Source organism: Mesoplodon mirus (genome assembly GCF_964341445.2).
Source record: "Mesoplodon mirus genome assembly, chromosome: 12".
Classification (NCBI taxonomy): domain Eukaryota; kingdom Metazoa; phylum Chordata; class Mammalia; order Artiodactyla; family Ziphiidae; genus Mesoplodon; species Mesoplodon mirus.
The window spans coordinates 101,466,851-101,483,558 of NC_138988.1; the positions used below are offsets into that span (position 1 = coordinate 101,466,851).

Genomic DNA, 16,708 nt, shown 5'->3' on the forward strand with positions numbered 1-16,708 from the left:
ATCTCCGAAGGAGCTCAGTGGCTCTCTGCTCCCCAGTTAGCACCGGCAGAGCTAAGCTGGAGATGAAGGGCCCTGCTGCCCTGGCCTTCTCAAGTTCCTAGGCCCTTGAGCGCCTCATTCTCTGGGTGTGTCACATTCCACCTCTTGAGGTACTTCCACGTGGCCAAAAAGAGAAAGAAAAAAAAAAAGGTAAACACTCAGGTAATGCATTTGGTCACATATTATAATTCAGCTGTAAAACCAGAGTTAAACTAAGTAAAAAGGCCCCAACACTAATTTCTCTAATATGCTTTATAGTTATTTGGCAACTGCTGGGTTTTACTGGTGAGTAGATTTTTTTTTTCTTTTCTTTCAGGAGACATGAAAAAGTCATTAAAAAAAAAAAGAAAACCTGAAAATTTAAACATCTCTATTTTTTAAAAAAATCTCATGCCATACTACCTTGAAGACACTGGTGAGAACAATAAAGTCTCCGTGTATACCCTAACACTGGGTTACTTCTCTACTGTTCATTAAGGAGCTAACCCTGGGGAACCTTCTCTTAGGATAACAGGAATAATGTGCAATCAGATAATAGGTGGATCCATTACTAATCACAGAGCTAAAGAAAGCTGGCAGTGCATCCTGCTAGCACCCTCCTGCAAGGCCCCTGAAAACTCCCTATTGTTCAACCAGGTAGGGAATGTACACGTTATAGATGGCTCATAATGTATCCACACACCAGAGTCGCTGTGTGTACATCTGCAAGAGAGACATAATAGGAACGTCCACATTTAGAAGATGAAAGCCATAGAAAAAGCAATCTCGTGTGATTTTTGCAGTCTAACTTGCTCAGTTTTTATTTCTTCCGTAATCATGTCCCTAATGAGAGAATCAAGCTATAAGTAAAGTCCTAGGAGTTTAAAATCATGATGCTTTTTATGCAGCCAAAAGGCCCTTTCCATTGCTTATACCCGAAGAGGTCTGTGGTGAAACAGACCACCACTGTGGTGGCGACTTCTTTCTACCCACAGTCCACGTGTCCTGGACTCACGCGAGAGCGTCACAGGATGGTTCTCTCCACCCGGCAGCCCCGCGGCCACCGTGTAGGCACAGGACTGCAGGGCACTCACTCCTGCCACCTCCTCCAACTTGCGCCAAGCAGTAAATCTCAGGCCATACAAATGTCACGTCCCCGTGGCGTGCAACTTTTATGCAGACCTAAGGCTACGACCAAAACCAGTCCTTGGCTACATGACTCCCGAGCCGGCACATCCCACGCACTCTGAAGCTAGCTCTCTCTGTGGACTCCTCAGCACAGAGACGGCCCGCGCTGCTGCTCGGGGGCTGGTCTGCAGATCATATGACAGCTGGAATCCCTCGGACACAAGCAGGCATTGTCCACTTTTCCTTGAAATCTCAAAATCCTGGATAAGACCAGCAGTCAAGTAACACTTCAATCCTCCAACAACCTTAAATCAATTGACCAAATTCTTCTCTTTGGGTCTCAACCTCTCCCTTTACAAATAAAGCGATGATGTCCAATAAAAGCCATTTTCGTCAGCTTTTAAAGCAGACCCACAGCACTTACTTTAAATAAAAGGTTAGGATTACGTGATTGGGGGAAAGCATTTAAACAAACAATGAACATTATGGACGGAGCTGCTAATAACTGCCCCACAATTTCTGTGGTGCCTTCAGAGTGCTCTGGGGGCGTCAGAGCATTAACTGAACGCTCCCTTCCTTCTTCACGGCTGGCCTCCAGACCCACAGATGACTCATTGAGGCTGAGCTCCGGGCAGCCAGCAGCTGCTCAAACCCAGGCCTGGATGCTTCCCTCCCTACTCCTCCAGCCCCACCATCCCAACCTCTCAACAGGTGTCCCTGAGGCCAGCCCACTGGTGGATGCCATAAGCACATCATCTCAACCGAGCTGAGCAAGGAGCTGCAGGTCCTCACAGGCCATGACACAGAAGGAGGCCAAGCCCTTCCACCCTCCACCATGCCCCTTCCCTCCAGCAAGCCCTCTCTGCGCTGTCCACACTCCAAAAAGCCAGCACGAGACCTGCTCCTTGCTTCCTGGGAAGTAGTAGGTTTTATTGCTTTTCCATCTGCTGTGACCGTCTAACATCCAGAGAACTAATTCTTATTTCTCATACGCAATTCATATAGATTTCCCTCCCCTGACAGAGTCACAAACATCTAACCATAAGAGAATGCTTTCCACCTTCAGCATGGCAATCAGGAGGTATATAGTTTCCATGGATACCCAGAAGACCAAATTTCGAAACTAATTACATTTTCAAAAGGAACAATTTCTCTTAGTAAAAAACAAACAAACAAAACCAAAACACAAAACCTATTTGATTCAGGAGTAGGAAAGTCTATACCAACCATTTTATTTGTTAACTATGCATTACAGCTAATCTAAGTGCACAAAAAACTTAAATTTAATACTATTAGAAGCTAGTATGTATTTAAAATACGTGTATGAGTATGATTATTAAAACTTAGGCCTAGCAATGCTCTATGCTTAAGCAGATAAAATTAAAAGTTTACAGCTTGCGAATTTTAGTAGCTCGAGGACTACTAGTATGTATTAGCTCCCCTGGGAGGTTTTCAACTCTGGGATTTCCATGAAAATGTCCGGAAATACTTAATGACGCCAAGGGAGATATTTGGTGTACCACCACAGAGTCCCGCAGGGTCTCCATCAGTAAAATGGAGCTACTGAGAATACAATTAACAAGAAACCTAAAAATATATAATCATCTCTGCCAGGTGAGCACATTTAATTTTTCAAGTTAGGATGAGCCCTCCTGCCAAAGAAGCCACATGGACGCTCCTCCAGGTGACACGTTCAATTCTGGGCACAGACAGGAACTGTGGAAGAATACACACTAAAACAAAGGCAAACTCATAAAAACAGGCCAAGTGATCTCCGAAGTCCCTTCCAGCTCTAAATCCTATGGTTCTTAGAATGAGCCTATAAGTTGGGATGAGGGGAGAAAAACACTCCTTCCTTCCATTTGTCATTTGATGGCTTAGGATTAAATTTTTTTAGTATTTAAGTTTTCTGAGGCCTCCCTTACACTCAGAACTCCTTTTCTACAGAGACTCCGTCTCCCAGGGTATCTATGACTTCTATGGTACCCACCAGATAAAGGGTCTTCTCTAGCCCCTGCTTTAAAAACTCCATGACAGGACTTCCCTGGTGGCACCGTGGTTAAGAATCCGCCTGCCAATGCAGGGGACACGGGTTCGATCTCTGGTCCAGGAAGACCCCACATACCATGGAGCAATGAGCCCATGCGCCACAACTACTGAGCCTGCGCTCTAGAGCCTGTGTGCAGCAACTACCGAGCCTACGAGCCACAACTACTGAAGCCCACGTGCCTAGAGCCCGTGCTCCGCAACAAGGGAAGTCACCGCAATGAGAAGCCCGCGCACCGCAACGAAGAGTAGCCCCCTGCTCGCCACAACTATAGAAAGCCCGTGCGCAGCAACGAAGACCCAATGCAGCCAAAAAAACAAAAAACAAAAAAACCTCCATGACATTCTGTGTATTATTTCAATTAAAAATACGAAAGAACAATTCACATTAGGAATACAGAGAAACGACCCTCGTACCCTCGTGATGGTATTTGGACACCATTTGAACCTGTTAATGCATCACTTTTTTTTCCTGCAAATCTGGTCAAAATAAATAATATTTTGGTATGTGTCTGGACCCACTGGAAGTTTGATTCTAATGCTTCACGTTAGCTCATAAAGCAGCTGCACATCACTGAGGAGAGCTGTGGGGGAAGTATCGAGACGTTATAAAACTCCTGGGTGTAAATCACTATAAAGTATCTTTCTAACTTGCCCATCTCCTTAAGCAGAGCATGGTGAATCAACATATGATTAACCTAACCTTTTTGGGCGATGACTCAGGATCACTACAATGAACAACTATTACACAAGGTGCCTTCGGAAACCAGTGTCATAACCCACCCCCTTCAGTTTTGCTCCTATGCCACACGGGCCGCAGTCAGCCATGCTTTTTTAACTGAAATTTGTATTCCAGAGACGCACTGAGCGCATGTGGATGTACATGCAGTTGTAAGAACCAACACAGAAGGCCCCTCTGCTCACGCTGTCTGCGTTCTCCTGTCTCGTCCCCGGACATTCCTTCTTGCTGCTCTCAGCGCGTCTCCTTCTGATGTCTCTTCTCCACCCTCAACCACCAACTTTGGCCTCTGATTTCTTGTGGACTGGAAAATGGGAGACGAGGTGGTCAGGGCTGTATCTACAGTGAGGATAAATAGTGCTAAAGTGTGGGCCCAAGGACCATCATGAATCAAGGGTAAGTGTGTCAGCACCGGGTCTTCCTCCACCTGCCCGGCTTCCGAAAGCTTTATTTTGCATTCCCCCTCCGCCACCCCGCTGGTTCTCCCTCCCCCCAGGCTAAAGAGTCTGGACCTCAGAATGCCAAATAAGTGACCTCCACAGAAGTGATATATTACTTTTGAGTCAACTGAATACTAGCTAAGCAACTGCTGTTTCCATAACTGGTAACTGGTCCTCTGGCAGTACCCAGTGTCTTACCCTGAACATTACCAAGCACTGTTAACAGCCTGAAATGAAAACACAGAGCCTAAAAAAATTTTCACTTTTTTTTTTCCTGGACTCACTGATATTTTTAAGGAAGTTTTAACTTTGGACTATTTGGAACAATTCAATTATATACGTTAAAGGAGTAAAGTTCTAAAAAAGATACGATCAAGAGCATAATGAATGTGTTTCAGAGACTCTTCAGTAAATAAGAAAACTGTCACTTTGTTCTTCTGCTGCATTAGGAACTTCTCAAACAAAGAGGCTTGATGGAGGCAGACAGAAAGGGGCTTATCAGCTTAAGAAACGGGAAGGATGGTACAATTAACTGTCACACGGTCAAATATAATTCACTCTGACGAGGCCAGTGAAAGACAACAAGGCAGTGAAGGCCCCCATCTTGTCTCTTTACATAATACCCAAACACCCCAGAGTGGCAAACCACCTTTTCTTTAAGGGCTATCAATACATGTGGCCTGAGAAGAAAAGCAGTAGCCTTTGGAGGGAGGGGGGAAGGAAGGAAAAGAAAAGAAGAGCAGGAAAAGGAAGAAGTCTCTTATCTGAACCGCAAATGCCTCGCGCAGCTCACTCACTCCAAGCTGAGGTGCTGTATCCTAGGTATTCCTGGGGAAAAAGAAAAAAAAAACAAAAAACAACTGCATTTCTTTCTCAGTACAGTCTCCTCTCCGCTCCACAGACCCAGCCCCGCCAAGGGGAAAACGGGTGCGCTCAGCTCTGCGGACTCCGAGCTGATGCTCTGCCCTGGCGAGGCGCAGGTGAAGTGTTGTAAACGCATGAGGACAGCTCGGGGAGGATGCGGCGGGGGAAACGTGAAAGCAACTTCTCCACCGGTCACGGACAGTGCAGGCTACGGGGCAGAGCTCACCCTCACAGGGTTAAAAGATGCTCCGAAACAAGCAGTTGAGAACCCCGGGGACCATAAAATGCGAAACGCGTGTGGTGTGAGAGATACTAAGAACAACAAGGGTTCTATTCTAAAACAGATGTACAAAGAGAATTCGGTCTCTCCTCACGTGAGGACACAGTTTCTTGAGTTTTCACAGTGCCAGACAGACTAGGATCAGAAACATGCTTCAAACAGTGTAGAGATGGAAAGAAAAAAAGCCTCCTGCCTCCTCCCTCCAAAAAAGAAAAAAGCAAGCAGCGACACACCAGAAATAGCCTGAGCCTGCTTCTAAGCACGGGGCTCTGTGCATCAGAAGAGGCTCCCCTGCAGTGTGTTATAGTGAGCTCCAGCATGACTATATATGGTATGTTTACGGAGGGATTAGACACAAACACCACGCAGAACTTACGTCAGACCAGAACTGGCTTTTAAAGAGCTCAGTTTCTCCGAGTTGACGGCCACAAGGCATCCCTAAGTCCGAGCAAACTGCAGATGCTTTACAAAGCAACATCTCATGACTTAGGGGCACTCGGAGCGCAGGGACTCCCCCTCGCTGCCCTCCACACCCCCATCCCGACCTCGCCTCCTCCTCTCCCCACCGCCCACCTCCCCCACGCCCCCCCCATGCAGGCCGTCCACCCTGCAGTCCCACAGAGGCATAAATGCACACTCAAGAATGTCTCTGTTGAATGGGGCCTATGTTACATGACTAAGGGCACAGACATGGATTTCTCCAGAAACAGCTGGCAAGGCTGAGGCCTCTTGCACAGGCTCCTCGTTGCCACAAAGTATTTTCATCACATCAAATGTCCTGCCAGAGAGAGGGAGAGCCAGACACTGAAGTGGGGAGGGGGCGGGGGAGCAGGGGATAATGTGAAGATGTTTGAAAGTCCTGGGAGAGGACCAGGGGAATAGAGGAGGTCAGAGGGAGAGAGCGGGAGGGCCAGAGAGAGGGCCAGAGGGAGAGGGAGGGAGAGGGAGGGGGAGGGCCAGAGGAGAGGGACAGAGAGGGAGGGAGGGAGAGGGCCAGAGGAGAGGGCCAGAGAGAGGGAGAGGGCCAGAGGAGAGGGAGAGAGAGAGAGGGAGGGAGAGGGCCAGAGGAGAGGGCCAGAGAGAGGGAGAGGGCCAGAGAGAGAGGGACAGAGAGAGGGCGAGGGAGAGGGCCAGAGGAGAGGGACAGAGAGAGAGGGAGGGACAGAGAGAGGGAGAGGGCCAGAGGAGAGGGACAGAGAGAGAGGGAGGGAGAGGGCCAGAGGAGAGGGACAGAGAGAGAGGGAGGGAGAGGGCCAGAGGAGAGGGACAGAGAGAGAGGGCCAGAGAGAGAGGGAGGGACAGAGAGAGAGAGAGGGAGAGGGCCAGAGAGAGAGGGAGGGAGAGGGCCAGAGAGAGAGGGACAGAGGGAGAGGGAGGGAGAGGGCCAGAGGAGAGGGCCAGAGAGAGAGAGAGAGAGGGAGAGGAGGAGAGGAGGAGAAGGGGGAGGCTTCATCACTGCTTTAACAGTCTTGCCCAACCTGTTCTGCGGTGTGCTCTGTTAACTCCTTTCTGGCAAATGGATGCGCACAGCAGCCCTTTCTTTCTTCTTCTTTCCCCCACAGCCAGGCTGCAACTGAAGGCAGACTTGCAGAGAAAAGTCCCAAAGAAAAAGGCTAAACCCATTCCTGACTGGACTCAAGCCCATAATTTGTATCCTGCAGCAGGAGACCTTCCCTGCCAGCTCCCAGGGCGTCTTCTCCACCAACTTCCCAGCCCTCTCCATCTCCTAACTCTCCTCCTCCCCTCGGAAATATGGAAATCGAGGTTGGGTCCTGAACACAGCTAAGTGGAGGTGAGGGTGAGGGAGGCCCGGTTTTTACCCTCCGGAACAAAGCACTACGGGAGAAGGAAGCAAAAGGTGGCTTTTCTTCTTGCTGTTTTCTGCTTGCTATTAGGCATTTACGGGGTTAACAGACAGCCTGCAGACCAGAAATTTACCTGCTTAGCAACAGAAGCATCAACTAAGCCACACTGGTTGTTTTGACACAGAAAAAGCAGTTTCTACCTGGTGAAAATACCTGGTGATGTTTCAGTTGCCATTTTAAGCAACACACATATTAATCACATGAGAAGGGCGGTCAAGAAACCACGGTTAAAGGGAGAAAAAGTCCAAAGAGAGTTTACCCAGCTTAAAGGGGGAGATCAAAACCAGCATGAAAACGCTGGACCGAGTAAGGAAAACATGCTCTACAAGTTAACAGCAGACTCCAAGGTAGAAAACTGCTCTTGAAAACCCTGAAACTGGGGCTCACTTGCCCCCTAACTTGTTTGCAGCTGCTTAGTCTTTACATGGACCTTAAGGACTCTTCAGGTAGTGGGAGACAATACTCACAAAAAGACAGATTTCCCCCCTCTGAATGGTGAGATGAAAAGGAAAGCATGAATCTCACAAACGATTACACTTTCTTCCTCAAACATACCTGTACGTCTCAAAATGCAAGTGCAACCCGGGGCCTCCATATCTTCTTTTAAAGACGAGTGAATACAGTCCTTGAAACCTAAATATCTACTTTAAAATTCAACTACAGAGAGCTTCTTCATTTTCAGCAAACGGCTGTTTCATTTTTGGAAGCTCCAGGATGCCAGGGTTTGTAGAGCTGGTTGCTGTAGGATGTTTACTGCTGTTTTAACAGAAATGTGTCTCCTTAGCCATAGCAAGGCCTAAAAGCAATTAGGACTAACGACTTGGTCCAGTTGTTGAATATGTAAAGCACAGTAGAAAAATATGTTAATATATTCTTTGACCTAAAATGCAATTAAATAAAACGTAAAGGAGGAATAATGCCAATGCATGCACACATGACACATAAATAATTACAAGGCCAAAGAATGAGAGACACAAAACAGAAGTGAAATTCTGAATACTACTGGTATCATCTGGGGATGGAACCCCGATTCAAGAAACAATGATAAAGTCATTTCTAATGATAATATTCAAATATTCTAGAAAACCACATTGTACTTGTAACGGCTTCCCTTAAAATCTAAACTGAAGAAGATACTGGATGACAAAGAGATTTTGTGTAAAGCTTAGGAGATGTAATGATCTAGGAAAAAACCCAACTTTCTAACTTCGACCCAGTTTAAAATAAAATTTCAAAGGCACATGGTTCTACGATATTGTAAAAAAAAAAAAAGAGAGAGAGAGAGAGAGAAGGCACATATGCAAAAACCAAGCCACAAAACTAATCTCTTCCTTTAATAAAGTAAAATACTTGCACTTATTCAGAACCTCTATACTAACAGTTGGAGCAAATTAAGCCTTATTTCTGAAACTTATATTTGAAAAATGTAAGCTGGGTCAAAGAAACTAGTGTGGACAAAATGGTGGTATTTGAAGCAAAAATCTGGCCTATGCAGAAGCAAAGAAGAAAAAAAAAAAAGGAAAAGGGGAAAAAAAGGCCGCAGTGATGTACTCTGGTCGCAGGCAGAGTGGGCTGCAAGGCCAGTTGTATCTAACAGTTGTGCACGGGACGACAAATGGTGCATTCATAAGCTGCGAGGGCAGAGGCTGTTCAGAGGCTGTAAAGTCTGCACTCGAAATGATGAGCATCCGACTCTCCTGTTTCACAGTCAAGGAGTGCAAAAAAAGATGGATTCAGTTAGAGGCACAGGCTGTCCCTTCAGCTGTGGCAAAATGGTGAGCAAGAGGGTCTAGATAAAGAGGCCCAAGTACCATTTACCCTCTTCTAACAAGAGCTGGGCCCGATGATAACTGAGTAAACACCTCTACAGAAGATAACACGGCAAGAGCGGTGGGGGGTGGCGGAGGCCCGGCAGAAACCAGAACGGAAGGACATCTTCTCCAGCCCTTTATAAAGAAATTATTCAGCATCCCTAAATCCACAGCCTCCGACCAAGGGATTAAACGTCAGTAGCTTTATTACCTGTGTGTGACCTTACCTCTCCGTGGCCTTAACAAAAGAAACATCTGGTCCCAGTTATTCGGCATCCCTGATAATTCTGTCAAAGCGCCAATTTCTTAAAAAATTAATTAGTGGCATTTACACCTGCCAGTGCAGATGGCCTATGAGGGGTCTAGCACAGGTACCACGCTATCTTGCTGAACAGGAAACTCAGGGTTGCAACAGACAAGCATCGGAGAATTTCAAGGTTTGTGTCATTTCCTAACTCTATTTTAAAAAGAAACAAAAATCCCAGTGGCTCAAATGTATTCATTTGTCTCATCAGACATAAATGTACAAGTAACCTGTTTATAAATGCAATTTTGAAAGCTGATTATTAGGGGTGTTCATTAAAATCACCCTGGAAGCTTTTTCGAACGGACAAGGCCCAGCCTCACAACAGACCTACTGAACCTGAATCCCCTGGTCTGAAGAATCACTGGATGCTGCAGCCCAGCAAAGAGTGCTCACCCAAGAAGGCACACCAAAAACGAGACAAGTCACAGGGCACAGGGCTCACCGGAAGTGCTCTAGGTACTGAGCTGCTCCTGGGTGGGGATGGACGAGGGCCCCGGGTGGGTGAAGCAGCCTCATGATGGCACAGGGGTGCAGGCAGGGACCACCCGCACGCCCCGGTGCTAGCTCCGGGTAGGCCTGCGGGGACACAGGGCACACTGGGCAGGGCCCTGGCGGCAGGCAGCCTTCAGGCCCCAGGAGCAAAAGGCCCAGCGCTTCCACAGGCCCTGCCGTCCCCCGACCGGGTCGGGGGCGGGGTGGGGGGGCCTGAAGCGCAGAACGTGGAGCCGGCGCCCGGCGCAATGGGCTCATCGCTACGACGACCACGTGGACCACGGAAGGGCCTGGGGACAGAGGCCCGCGGTCTGCCGCCGCCGCCGCCACTGCTGGGGGGGGGGGGCGGATTTAAAACCTGAGGCCACGGTGGCTTGTTTGGTTCCATGGTGCCCCTCGGCCTCCATCCGCAGAACGCGGGTCACATGGGAAAGAGGCAACAGCCGCCCAACACTGCGGAAGAGGACGGAAAGGACCCGGCGCCGCGCTGCCCCGGGCGTCCGGTCACACAGAAGCTGTCCCTGTCCTTCCTCCTCCACTCGTGCCTTTCCCCAGCCGGGCTGCATCCCCTCCTCGTCCTCCTCTTCATCCCCGGCCGCCTCCGCCTCCTCCTCCAAAAGGCTCTGCGGACACTTTTTCAGCCACACGTTGTTCTCATTAAAACGGCCATCAGGTAAGCCAAACCTTTTAACGTGGACTCCTTCTGGGCAACAACTACAAGATGCGAGTGGGCACGCTCACGCCCATGCAAAACTTCGGGAAACTTAAGTGGTCACAGGCTAAATGGCCTCAAGCGAACACCAGGGGGGGAAAAAAAAGAGGGAACACTTCACTCGAGGCGCACATCTGTTCAAATCTCTACCTAAGAGGAACCCATTTCTAAAAAACGAATTCAACTACTAGACGGGCTCTTCGAAGGCCTCCGGCCGCCCACGAGTTTGCCACCCGGCCGCCGCGGCCTCAGGAGAGCGCGTCAAGGTCTTCGTGGAAACGACGCCGGCGCGGCCCACGGGAGGACGGCCGAGCCCCGCCCCCGTCCTGCCCCCGCCGGTCGGCCGGCCAATCGGCGCCCGCCGCCCTGACTGACGGCCCCGCCGCCCGCTCACGGGGCGGCCCCGAGCGGGCGCCGAGGTGGGCGGACGGCGCGGAGGCCCGGGCTGGACCGGCGCCCCACAACCCCGCCGTCCGACCGTCGACTGCCAGCTTCCCACTGGCCGCCGCGGCGGGACGGGCACGGGCGAGTCCCGGGACGACGGCCGCCGCGCGCTCTGCTGTGCGAACGCACCAGCTTAGACGGTCCCAGTGCACGGAGGCTCCGCGGCCCGGCCGCCTTCCGCCGCGTCCTCCCAGGCCCCTCCCCGGCCCGGCCGCCAGGAGCCCAGAACCGAAATCCATACAGACAGCCTCGATTCGGTCGGTGCCTCCCTCCGGGAAGGAGACACGACCCTCGGGCGCGCTCCGCAGCCCCACCCTCCGTGTCTGCCACGGATGCCTAGGGGGCAGCCTGCAATGAAGGGCAGAAGAGGGTAGTTCTTACTGTCTCTGTAGTTTTTAAAACGTGCAGATATTTTCACTGAAAAGAAGCACAAGTCACATTCCTATTTTCGGGAAGAAGACAGGCGAAAGTTTTAGAATATTACATGATTGCCGAGACGAGAACGTTTACTCTATATTTGGCGATATTTCATCTAGCAGACTTCACTGTGCTAACTCCGGAAATGAAATTAGTGCTCAGAGGGCAATCCCAAACAATCTCTGAGAAAGGAAAAAAAAGGAAATCCCTGTCATATCAGATCGTCAGAATTATCACGATATATGTTATAGTACTTCTTTGCTGGGACCTTGAGAACCTTTCATCCTAGAAAGCAGTCCTGAAAAAAATTTTCTTAAGGAAAGGAAAGAATAAACTTATAAAATCACTTGTCTGCCATTCAGAGGAAGCATCTGAAGAAATCTCTTTTAACCCCAGGACAGAGAAAGGCCAGACCAAGTGGCATTGTCTTAGGCCCACAAAACCGAAGAGAGGATATTGAAAGTGTGAAACTTGACCCTAAATTCTCAATAATTAAAAAAAATTCAACATCCATGTGACCTTGGACTCTCTCATTTTCATCTGTCTCTTGCAGTACACTCTCTTTGCTAGCCATTCAGCACACTGCAAGCCCTGATAAAAGTAGTTAATGTTTACTGAAACCTGGGCATGAACTGTACTAAACCTGATAGGAGTGAAAAGGCAAAGTTCTGTTAACAGCATCCATGCACAATAAAAAAAAAAAAAAAATTCTTTAATTAAAAAAGAGAGGGTGGAGGACGAGGAAAAGGGAATCTTTTTTTTTTCTTTCTAATTTGAACTTAAAATCTCTCACTGAGGAATACATCAATTATACATCCCCCAAAGAGGCTTTTTATCTTCGTTGTTATCTTTCTGGAAAATTTTCAACACAAATATAGTTCGATCGTTTAAGATTTTTCTTAATTTATAGACCTTAAGACTGAAACCAATCTGTTTATATCTCTTGTTCTCTGACTTTTTGGAAGGCCCAGGTACTTGATCAGTAACCAGTTTTAATGATACTACTCTCAAACTTTATTCATTTGAATAGCTGCTTACAAGTTACAGCTAAAGAACTGTAGTTCATGCAAAAATAACATTTCAATGGATATCATCTAAAATATTTTTTCTTCCCTTGACTTTTTACTTTTTTCAAATGTAAAAACAGTTAATTTCAGTCTGATCAGACCTTTAAGTCTAACATTTCTTATACCATTACCTTCACTCTAAGTATATTGTTGTGTATCAGAACTTACTGATATTTTTAACTTACTGATAATCTATCTTTTCCTCCCATTTCCACACTATCCCTTTTTCTCCCATTACCTCAGTTAAAATAATACTTCAACTTACACACATACACACACACAGACTGTATCCTGAACAGGATGCTCTCAGGTGTTTAAAGCCAACTTTCTCTCTCCCCATCCCCCCTTGCTTAAAGGGCAGCAATAGAACCAGTCACCTTGGAAACAAACATCACCCAGTGTTTGCAGAACAAACAATGGTACCTTTTCAGCCAGTACCAGGCAGGCAGGCCAAGGGGCAGCCTAGCAATTCTGGGCCATACAGGAGTGTTAACATATTGCATTCATTCAGTGCACGAAAAAGTAGTTCAGTACTGAAAATGAAGCGTTTGAACCTCTCAAACGTGTGAACCTTTGGCTAGAAACCACAGTCAAAGCCAGGGAGGTTGAAAAGTCCAGTAAGGCTACCCATAGTCAGAAGAAGATCTTTTCATTATTTTTGGAATTGTTTTTACATACCTCATGAATAAGGTAAATTACACTCTCGTCACTGAGAATTACCTTCTCTGGCAACGAGGAAGAAGTTGCTTAAGATCTTAAAAAAAAAAAAAAAAAAAAGCATGTTTTATCTAACTACTCCTACAAAACCATCATGTCATTTTTAAAAATGTGCTACTAAATATTGGTTCCTAAAACATGTGTATTGCCTGGCACATAAACCCTCGTGAATTTCTAGTACTGACAAAGAAATCTGACTTTAAGCTAGAAAATTAATTATCAATTTTTTAAACAGTGCCAAACATACATGAATCTATAAGGGCCCTAGATAATAACACACCACTTTTTGACCTTGGATAACAACAGTTACTAAACTGTCATTTATTAAAGACTTACAAGGGCTAATCATGTGGGGTAGCTCAAGTGTGAGAGGAGATTCTGTTGTTATCGTTTTGAAAAAGCTCAACTGGAGAGTTAATTTAAAAGAACACACACAAGTGTTCTTCAGATCCTTCAGAATGAAATTTTTAAATGTTAAATGTAATTAACAATTTCCTCCTTATTCTGGGTGTGTGCCGAAGTTTTCCTTCCACCAATTAAAAGAGAAGGCTGGGCCCAACTGAATTATTTGGACAGGAGTTTGATGTCAGTTAAATACCACAGTAACTGGCATTTTCTGTCACCTCCAGACTGAGGGACAAATGCCTAATTAACATGGACCAACATGCAGCTCAAACTGGAAAAGTGCCTGTCCTTTTTCTTTCTTCTCTTTTTTCTCAGATTTAGGTCTTTAACATCCTTGAGTTAAAGTGCGGCAATGCTATCTGACTGAGGTGTAAAAGTCTAATTAACTAATAATGCTTTTTCTGCAGTAAATCAGTTAACATTATTAATCTTCCTGACTGGGCCTGAGGGAGGGAGGGAGCCTTTTGAAAGGGAGCTGAACGATTAGACTGGATGCCCTTGAAAATGAAAAGGAACCCTGATAATCCTAAAAAACGACTGAGAAATACTTTAAAATACCACCGCTGGGCGTAGCACCAGGCCATCTGAAAACTGGAGCTGCGGCTCCAGGGCAGGGAGAGGAAGAGGAGGAGTCTTCTCCCATCCTTTCCTTCCAGGACCACAGAGATCAGAACTGGAGCCTTGCACTCCCTTCTCGGATACTGCACCTTTCCAAATCATTGGTTTTTTTAGTAGACCAAACAAAAAGTACTACCTAGAGTAGCTTGGGTACAATGAGTCCTACACTTTGGCCGGTTCAGGCTAGTTTCAATTTATCAGGAAAACAACTAACTTAGCATTTGGCTGCTTAGCTTTAGCTGCCTTCGTTTTACTGCCTATTCAATACTCCAAAAATGTGCATGCGTGTCATACTCATGTTAGCAAACCATAAATGTATCGCATGCATGCCAGCCTCTGAAGAGGAAAAGCCAACAGCCAGACAACAACTTCCGAACCATAGCCTGGTCTGTACCGAAACAATGGCAGTGACTGCCGTCCACCTGTCCACCCTCTGCTCTGGATTCCCCCTCCCTGCACCCCATTCCAGAAGGCGGCTCCTTCCCCCGAGGCCCAGGGGACAGGGGAGGCAGTCTCTCAGCAACCCCCTGTTCCAGCGGCCTCCCAGGCCTTCTCTGGAAAGCCAGGGACAGGAAGAGTCAGCACTGAGCTTTGGGGAAGGATTCCCAGTGCCAAGCCACTCCTGCCCCCAGATCCAGAGGCGCAGGGAGACCCAGGGCGATGACCCCAGCCACACGCAGCTTCACAGAGGCAGAGTTAGGAAGAAAAAGAAGGAGACCCAGGTGCCGGGTGGCTTTATCTTCTCCCCTCCTCAGTATTTCTATTAAGTTTCTGTTTCACAGTCCCCTCTCCTACAAAGTATGTGAAGTGATGCACACCTTTCAATGAAATTCTGTGGGAAACACAAGAGATCTGATGAACAATGTGCTTTTTACAAGCCACCTGATAATAAAGCACCCTTGAAAGCATCAAGGTTCAGAACTCAATCCATTTTGAACTAACATATTTATGCTTTAATAGATTTAAACATCTTTAGAGAGTTAGTCATTACTTTGTGCACCATTATGCCTAAAAATCATCTTTTCTCCTGTTCAAAAAGGAAGGTAAATTCAGAGAAAACTTTACTTACGTATTCCTTAGTATGTACTCATGACCCCCGCCTCAAATAACATCTCTTACAAAAAGCTTGGTTATTTACTATTATCTCCATGTTGCCTAGTCACTGGGACCAGTCACCAAAGGGGGAAAACCCCAGCTGATTAAAAAATTCTTCAAGATAAACTAAACTAAAATCCTTAAGGAAGAATTTATAACTCACTTCTATTTTTTTCAAAAAGACAATTGCTAACTTCCATAAAACGAAGGCAAGAGAAGGCGCTGATAGACTCCCCTTTCAAATCAAACCTCTCTTAGAATCAGAATTGTGAAACTGCTTTGGAATTCTTGAAATGATGTTTGGAGGGTTTGTGCCCCGGGAAACCTTTGTGAGGTCATCATCCATCAAAAGTGACCATCATGCTGGTTGAGCGCTGGCCCCCCTGTACGGATGGCCACAGCCCTGGAACTGAGGTCAGCTGACTGTAATCACACTCTCACCAGGTCCACTTCATGGAAGTAATTCTTCCTCATCAGGCCCAGCTGATATGGGCTTACTGTGCACCCTGTTTGGCTAAGAAACCAAGATTTTCTAGAGCAACTTGGGAAGGCTATAGAAGCTTGAAATAAAGGTACCATTCAACATTTTTTGAAAATACACAGACACCACATAAAACTTGAGCAGAATACCTGCTCCCAGCCCTGACTCCTTAAGAAAGGTGAACCCTGGGATGATTGTCCTTCATCAGATAATACAGAGACATCAGAAATGAGGCGGCTTCTTCTGCCACCCATATCTTGGGGCACTAAGCAGTGCAAGAACTTTTTTCTCACAGCCCAAGACTAGTGTTATATGAGGCATCACTGTTGAATAACAATTACTGAGAGAAAAAAACAGGACTATAGGAGAATGAAGATAAGGTTTTTTGAGTAAGGTCACACTCCACTGGCAGGTCTTTTGGCTGCTGCCCTGCCATAAAGAAGCTTTTAGGATGCTTAGAATTTCTCTAGTTTTATGGTACTTTTCCTTTATATAAAAAGACAGTAGCTTCTAGCCTCACAAAGATTTTTCTGTTTGCTTTCACTGATTAAAAAGAAAGAAAATGCAGCCTGGGGGTATCATTATGTCACCTCCCAAGAATATGATAAAAGAGATACTTCCCATTTTACAGATGGAAAAACCCGAGGCACAAGGTGTAACATCTTTCCATTAACCGTAATCAGGGTTGGGCTTGGGTTTGGGACCTTAGTCTCCTAGCTGACAAATCCAGCCCTCTCTGTAGCAGATCATATGAAATTCTTG

The 16,708-nt window shown here is 46.7% G+C and overlaps 1 protein-coding gene across 5 annotated transcripts in view; it reads right to left on the reverse strand.

The window, feature by feature from the left end:
• RREB1 (ras responsive element binding protein 1) overlaps positions 1–16,708 on the reverse strand; it is a 141,466-nt gene that overhangs the window by 103,286 nt on the left and 21,472 nt on the right. For 2 of the 5 annotated variants that reach the window (XM_082638470.1, XM_082638475.1), the window contains one exon: positions 4,117–5,199. The exons of 2 other annotated variants lie outside the window; for them this stretch is intronic. The gene's annotated coding sequence lies outside the window, so the exon portion shown is untranslated. Of the gene's footprint in view, positions 1–4,116; positions 5,200–16,708 lie in introns of those variants that run through there. One more of the 5 variants, XM_082638473.1, reaches the window with a different exon arrangement.